Raw genomic sequence first — 8566 nt, 5'->3', positions numbered from 1 at the left:
GAGCCAGGATTCCACCTTGAAACAAATCTCTCAAGTGGCCTTTGTTCCTTAGTAAAAGCACCCAGCTCCTCCCTCCCATCTGAAACATTGAGACTCTAAGGTGTCATTAGTGGGGAAAAGCAGGGTGTGAGTAGGTGGATTCCATTTGTGACCACTGTGGGGACTTCCGTGGTGGTCTAGTGGTTAAGACTTCACCTTCCAATGCAGGGGTTTTGAGTTCGATACCTGATAGGGGAGCTAAGATCCTACATGCCTAGTAGCCAAAAACAAGAAAAAAAGGACAAAAACGTGAAACGGAAGCAATATTGTAACACATGCAATAAAGACTTTTAAAAAATGGTCCACATCCAAAAAAAAAAAAAAACCCCAAACAAATAACTTTTAAAAAGCCACCATAATAATAGATGTGTAGCTCAGCTGGTAGAGAATCTGCCTGCAATGCAGGAGACCCTGGATCGACCCCTGGGTTGGGAAGATGCCCTGGAGGAGGGCATGGCAACCCACTCTAGTATTCTTGCCTGGAGAATCCCCATGGACAGAGGAGCCTGGTGGGCTACAGTCCATGGGGTTGGAAAAAGTCCAACACGACTGAGCGACTAAGCACAGCACAGCAGGTTAGCCTTGGGGGAAACAAAGATGCTGGCAGCATGGAGTGGGGGGCTGGAGTGGGAGAGAGATTTCACTTTGACCGTGTTTTATTACACATTTCAAATTTTGTATAAGGTTTATGTTTATGTATTACTTCAGTTCAGTTCAGTTCAGTTCAGTCGCTCAGTCGTATCCGACTCTTTGCAACCCCATGAACTGCAGTATTACTTAAGAAACCAATTTTTAAACATTTTTAAAACTCCTAGGCTCTGAGGAGCCAGACTGCTTCACAAGCAAGTCCCCAAGCAAGGTGGCACACAGGCCTTCCTCACCATTGGTGCCGACCAAGTGCTGTGGCCCCAGGCACACCATGAGTCTGCATTAACTGGCAACAGAGCACCCAGGCTGGAAGGCAAGCGGGAGGCCCGGGGAGCCAGGCCGCCTCTGAGCCACTCGCGCCACGGCAACCCAAGAGGCCTTAAGTCCAGACGTTTGCTCAGCCCTCGAACAGCTCTGTTGGAGAATCGTGGTCCCAGGAGAGGACGTCCCATTGGCCAGTGCTCGGTCTGATCAACCCCCCAGCCACCCACCCACCGGCTGCATCAGAGTGATAACCTGGAGGGCCTGGGGCCAGGAGTGGGCATCCTCCCTGTGCCTGGGGTCACCCTACCAGGGCTGCCCACAGTGGGGAAGCTTCACTCACTCCAGTGGGTGCTGTAGGGTGCCAGGCCATGGCAACTGGCTGAACTTCCACCGCAAGGGTGATGGAATACAAGGCCCTTGAAACTACAGGGCAGGGTGGGGAACGTGGTGGTGGACAGTGAGATCAAAGGAAGCACAGTGTTGAGTAACCCGCCACAGGAGGCCACTTGCATTTCCCATTGACAGCACCCTGCCAGAGAGACGAATTGGGTCTTGAAGAACTGCTAAGCTATTCTGAACAAGAAGTTACAATTTCAGAGGCAGTTAATGGGATTTGGTTGCATGACTCATGCTATAAACCCATCGGGGTTAAACCTCTGAGTGGCTGACATGCCACACCCTGCGCCTGTTTCTTGGCAGGAACTGGAGAGCTGATCGCCAGTGATGCTCCTGGGGAATGTCAGAGGTGGGTTGGTGGCTCCCAGCACGTTCCCAAAATTTCTGGCTGAGTGGCCTACTTCTTGGGAATCTTGGGGCACCCTGAAGTCTATGAAAGGACATTTTTCTTTCATGAAAATATTGAAATAATTGGAGCTGAGTGATACAAGTCTGGCGTGCCATGAGGCTGAGGCTGCCAAACACCCGCGTTCTCACTCGCATGGTCAGTATTAAACAATGACTTCCTCCTGTGAACGTGTGTGTCATTCCTCCTGTGAATGCTCAGTCGTGTCCAACTCTTTGAGACCCCTTGGACTGTAGCCTGCCAGGATCCTCTGTCCATGAGATTCCCCAGGCAAGAATACTAGCATGGGTTGCCATGCCCTCCTCCAGGGAATCTTCCTGACCCAGAAATTGAACCCAGGTCTCCGGGATTGCAGGCAGATTCTTTACCATTTGAGCTACTTGGGAATCCCCTCGCCCTGTGAATAGGGATGATTAGATACAATTTCCTGGGATTGCTTTTTATTACATGAAGAAACCTCACTATTGTCATCAATAAGATATCAACATTCTGCGATGGCCAAGGGGGTTTTCAGTTACAGCTGATACCAAAAAGTCAAAGGCCTTATGAGAAACTCTTCTTAGCCACAGACTTGGGGAAAGGAGCCCAACATCCCAGCTTCCCTTGGCAGAAGCCATTCAAGATGAAGGCTCCATTTTAACTTCAAAACATTTCTGGTCCCCTCTGTGACAGCAGGTTTTTTGTTCGGCCATGTGTTCTGCCTGTCTCCAGCCTCTGGCAGAGGTCCCTGGGGCCCTCGACCCAGACCTGTTTCCCCAAGAGGGTGACCAACCATCCCAGTTCACGTGGAACTGAAGGGGTTCCCAGGAGCGGGACTTTCAGAGCAAAAACCAGAAAAGTCCAGGACAAACCAGGACATGTTGCTCAACCTAGTTCCCTATCGCCGTCCCATCATAGCTGCTTTCTCCTCTCTGATCCTTGAGGAAGGGGAGAGACAGTGTGGTCCTAGCAAGAACAAGTCAGCTCCTAACAATTCCTCCCACGTGGTGGTCCACCTGCGCCAGACTCTGTGCTAAGGGCTTGTCACATATTATCTCATCTCACACTTTCCACAAATGCTTTCCCCAGAAATCTCCGAGGGGTTAAATGACTCATCTGTAGTCACCCCAACAAGATAGAGAGGCAGGAATGGGGACACAGGTCTACCTGACATCAAAGCCTCACCTGGGAACAACATGAATATAAACCAAACAATCATTCTACAGTTTCTTATACCACTTGTCTTTTAAAACTTTGCTCAGGAAACCCTAAAAGATTTCTGAAACACATTGTAGTCTCTTAAAACGGAACTTTTTTTTAATGGTCTCAACCATATTCATCTTTATTTTTTTTTATTGGAGTATAATTGCTTTACAATGTTGTGTTAGTTTCTGCTTAAAATTGAACTTTAAAGTATTTTAAGCCTAAATCTCTCTAAATATATGTAATTTGATAGATTGTAACTTTTAAATAAAACTGTCATAATTAACTCTTTAATAATTAACTCTTTATTAAAGAGTTAATAAAACTCTTTAAAATGTCTGTAATGATGGGAATGCAAAATAACAAACTCTAAGGAGGGGAATTTGGTAATACCTAGCAAAATTATGTGAGTGTTTACCCTTTCACTCAGCAATCTTACTTCTAGGAATCTATCTCAAAGATACACTAGTAAAGAATACAAAATGACATATTGTAATACTGAAGCATTGTTTGTAACAGCAAAAGTCTGAAAATCCACATTTCCACCAGTCAGGGATTAACTTTATATACCACAGCATGTCAATACAATGGCGTTCCACACAGCTATGAAAAGGAACAAGGAGAATTTGTGTTTACACTTTTGGAATAAACTATGGAGCATGTATTGTTCTATGAAAAAAGGCAAGATGTAGAATCATGTGTGTAGCATACTACTTTTTCTATAAAAATCAGGGAATATATGTATATTCCTATTCACAGTGGCCTATATTTCAAGACAAAAGCAGCAACAGTTGCGGAGGAAATAAAATGGTTTTCTGCATGAAGGGAGATTGTAAAAGATTTAGGGGAAGAGACTGGATACCTTACTTTATAGCTTTGACTTTGGAACCACGTAGATTTTACATATTTTACAGAATAACTAAAGAAAGTTAAATTAAATGAACTTAAGTCGCTTAACCATACAGAGAATTATTAAAGTGATATTCAAATACAGTAATTTAGCTGAATATTAAGAATAAGATATATGATAAATAAATTGCAAAGAAATCTTAAGTTGCTTAGCTCAATAATCATACTGTAGTGATAATATTAGTGATATTACTTTGAAGCTATGATCTATTATGATAAAATAAATAATTATGCTAGTGTTAATAGGAATCAAAATTTTCAGCATAAGAGAATAGAGATACAAATACAAAATTTTAAATATTAAGTCAAATTCTGTAATCTTAAAGTTTACTCTGAAATATTAACACTGATTCATAATATATTTTTATGTCAGAAAACAAATACTTATTTCCTAGCTCTGCCATCTGAAAAGACCTAGAATTCATGACTTATCCAGTAGCAACAAGCACTTCTAGCACCCAGATTATGGTCTCTAAATAGCATCTCCCAATGCAAGGCTTCTGGGAGAAATATCCAGAAGCTGAAGCAGAAAATTTACAAGGTGAGCCTGTAATATCTTGCTTAAACAAAAAAGCAAGGATGCTACCCAAGACTACTAGGGTCATGTCAGAAGATCATAGAAGTCAAGTCTTACTGGCCAGATAGACATGAAACAGTTTGAGCATCAAAAAGAATAATGAAAAAAAAAAAAAAAAGAATAATGACTGCAATGAAACTTTACGTCAAATATGCTTAAAATAACTGAGTCCATGCATAATAATACAAAAAAAAAAAAAATTCTGACTCAGGCCATGGGCCCTGAACACACTTGCATGTCTGTTATGGGTAGGCAAAGGATACAAGACCCTGGCTACTCTTTGCCCAGACTGTTTATTAGGGTCATATTGGCAGAGAACTGCCTTAAGGGATGAGCAATATCTCCCTTCATGACAAAGATGACTTTTCATCCTCTTAGCTAAGTGTTTCTCATTGTGATGCAACCCTACTGCATGTGTGGCATCCACCTGGGCTGCTCTGTGTCACCCATGGGACCTGGGAGACAGAGGACTGACACCTACATGAAGCCCATGTTGCTTGCTGTGACATGAGTAAAAATCCATTGTCTCTGACACAGGAGCTGTATGTGTTCAGTTTATATCCATGAGACAGGCAGCTAACTTGGTGGTCTTTAGTAAGCTAAGGTCCCAGACAGACACTCGTCCAAATCACTGACCACCTTTAGAAGATATAAGGACACTAGCTTATTATTTTGAAAATTGGTAAAAAGCAATCATTTATTGCAATTCTGGCACAAACCATACTTCAGCATAGCTAAATAGTTGATGTAGGAAAGTTCTTTATAGAAGAATCTTAGCTAATAGATTCAAAAGAGGTGAAGAGAGTTTGAAAATCACCATTTTGCCTACCCTAATGCAATAATGAATCCAGGCAATGTTCATTAGTGATGGTCCTTTAAAACTGCTGACTAGAATGCTGATGAAAAGCTGCAGTACATCACTCTGCAATGAATATCTCACAAAAACAGAGATAACAGGCATTTATGTGATTTTTGCTGCAATAAAATGAGAATGAAATCACGCCATCTATGAAATGTTCTTATAGAAAATTGCCGGACTTCTCTGGTGGTACAGTGGATACGAATCCACCTGCCAATGTAGGGGATGTGGGTTTGATCCCTGGTCTGGGAAGACGACACATGCGGTGGAGCAACTAAGCCGCAAATAGCCCACATGTGCTGCAACCACTGAGCCCTTGCATCTAGAGCCCATGCTCCGTAACAAGAAGCCACCATAATGAGAAGCCTTTGCATTGCAATGAAGAGTAGCCTCCCACTCACTGCAACTAGAGAAAGCCTTCGCAAAGCAACAAAGACCGAGTGCAGCGGCCAAAATAAATAATTTTTTAAAAAGAAAATAAAAAAAGAAAAAGAAAATGGCCTATGAATCTGATTAAACCTCCAGACCTAACTACCATTCACAGGAAAAAAGAGGGACAAAGAAATATGTGAATGACAACAAGAGAGTGCAATCAATCAAGTCTAGAATATGGGATACTCTAGAGTACAGATAACTCAATAAGTTTCTTCAATAAGTAAATGATGAAAAAGCAACAGACACATAGAGAGGCAGAACTGCTGGATATTACAGGAGACCTAAGAGATGTCAATTAAATTCAATCAATGTGAGAACTTCATATTCTGATTTAAACAAATCATCTGTAAAAACCCATTAATGAGACAACTGTGGAACTTAAACATAATGGAATATTTGATGATAATTAGGGAATGATGGTCAACTTTTAGGTGTCACAATAGCATGGGGTTGTTTTTGAAGAAAGAGTCCTTCTTAGAAACTGAAATACACACAGATGAAATGATATGTCTGGAATTTACTTTAAAAGAATCCAGTGGCCAGAGGCAGGGGAAGGAGTGGGAGTGGGGCCGGGAGATGAAACAAGATCCATCATGTGTTAATTGTTAAAGCTGGTCATGGGCACATGCTTATTTGTTTTAATGTTTTCTTTACTTTTGGAATTGAAATTGCCATAGTAAAAAAGTGTTTTTAAGCAAAATGGTGCTACTTTTGAGCTTCTTAAATAATGCAACTGAAATCCAAATACACAAAAGTTGTATATTTGATGCAGTTAGAACAATATAGCAAATCTAAGAAGGGATTAATCTATTGAATCAAAGCTGATTTTCTAAAAGTTTTGAGCATCCCATCCTAAACAGTACTTGGAAACGTTTTGTCCCATGCTCATACCTAAGTAGACAGTCTGCTTTTAGTTTACTTTCTGGGAATTATTAGCATAAAGAGAATGTAAAAATGCTGTCAATCATGTGAAAAACATCAGAGCTTAGATATCAAAAGGGGATCAATATATTTGAAAAGAATGGAACCCACTGGACTGGGGGTAAGTGGGAGTGTGTCTGTTCAGACACTGTCCTGGCTTCCTCCACCCCAGCCTCCCACTCCATCCCCAAACCTACCAGGTACCCCGACTCTGCACCTTAACCCTGTTATTAGGCCCTCCTGGGCCCAGTTCACTCAGATTGGTCTTCCCCTCTTCCCTCTCTCACTTTGCCCCTCTCTCTCCAGTTCCAGTGTCATGACCTGCAGCCATATATGGCATATATGGGAAGGGGCAGATGCCTGGCTCTGCCATAAATCTGCCCACAGGGAGGGGGGCCCAGTCCTCCCAGACCACAGGGAAGGGCCACGATCTTTGACCCCCTCCTCCCCTTGAGGCCTCCCCTCCATCTTCACTTTTCTTCTTCTTTTTCAAATTTATTTCTTTTTGGTTGCAGTGGGCCTTCATTGTAGTGCATGGGCTTCTTGTTTCAGTGAGTTCTCTTGTTGGGGAGCATAGCACAGGCCTCGGTGGTTGCAACACATGGGCTCAGTATTTGTGGCACATGGGCTCAGTTGCTCCACAGCATGAAGAATCTTCCTGGAGCAGGGGTGGAACCCATGTCCCCTGCATTGGCAGGTAGATTCCTTTTCGTTATTAAACAATGATTTTATTGCTTGAGTACAATAGGCAAATTTATGCAACCAGGGCAGAGGCTGTGGATGACTCGTATTTCCAACTGGGAATGGGGCGGGGGGCGGGGAGGACTCGTTTCGTCTTATAATATCGAGCCAACAGGTGAATACGGCTCTCAATCAGAATCAGACAGAAGCCTATTATACAGAGTGAAGTAAGTCAGAAAGAAAAACTCCAATACAGTATATTAATGCATATATATATGGAATTTAGAAAGATGGTAACGATGACTCTATATGCAAGACAGCAAAAGAGACACAGATATAAAGAATAGACTTTTGGACTCTGTGGGAGAAGGCGAGGGTGGGATGATTTGAGAGAATAGCATTGAAACATGTATATTACTGTATGTGAAATAGATGGCCAGTCCAAGTTCGATGCATGAAGCTGGGCATTCAAAGCTGGTGCACTGGGACAACCCAGAGGGATGGGATGGGGAGGGAGGTGCGAGGGGGTTTTGGGATGGGGGACACATGTACACCTGTGGCTGATTCATGTCAATGTATGGCAAAAAGCACCACAATATTGTAATTAAGATAAATTAAAATGTAATTAAAATAAATTAATTTTTTAAAAAAGAATCAGACAGAATTTAGCATCTTTGTCCTTTCTGTTCTGCTCAAGATGCTTTCGAACAGCAACAGCTTTCTTAATTAAATGGTAAAAGATCCTCAGAAAGATCAGGAACACGTCCTTTGGACTTAAGAATTCTCAAGATTTTATTGCCTGTCACGAAACCTACTTGTGCAACACCATGTGAGTCTCTCAGGATCATACCAATTTGTGAGGGAGTCAGGCCCTTCTTGTCCAGTTTGTAGATCAGCTCCTTCACGTTGTCAGACATCAGCTCCAGCCAGCTGGGGACCCTGCGGTGGTAGCGGAGAGCTGACTGGGACAGGCCCTTCCCGGGAGTGTGCATGCAATCCATGATGGTGGCGGTGTGGTAGCAAAAGGGGCAGGTGGATTCTTATCCACTGCTGCCGCCAGGGAAGTCCCATCCTCACTTTTTCACCTCTGGGTCTCCCGACAGGCCTTCCTTTACTGCCTCTATCCAGGAAGTGAGCCCCCTGGGCCCAGCACCAAACCTACACCAGCTCCTGTAAAGGGCTGGCCTCCTGTAGAAGCTGGCCAGGCTGGAACTCCTGAGCCATCAGTCCTTTGCAGGCTGCTGCCCAC

General features: G+C 43.1%; 1 pseudogene; it reads right to left on the bottom strand.

Annotated features, from left to right (window-relative positions):
* Window positions 1-7390: 7390 nt before the first annotated feature.
* LOC145533123 (small ribosomal subunit protein uS15-like) lies at window positions 7391-8318 on the bottom strand (annotated as a pseudogene).
* Between the last annotated feature and the right edge of the window lie 248 nt (window positions 8319-8566).

Source organism: Giraffa tippelskirchi, chromosome 2 (genome assembly GCF_054371585.1).
Source record: "Giraffa tippelskirchi isolate mGirTip1 chromosome 2, T2T-mGirTip1v1.2.pri, whole genome shotgun sequence".
In the NCBI taxonomy this organism is placed as follows: Eukaryota; Metazoa; Chordata; class Mammalia; order Artiodactyla; family Giraffidae; genus Giraffa; species Giraffa tippelskirchi.
Note: the sequence above shows the minus strand (reverse complement) of the source record. Positions and strands in the feature narration are given on the sequence as shown.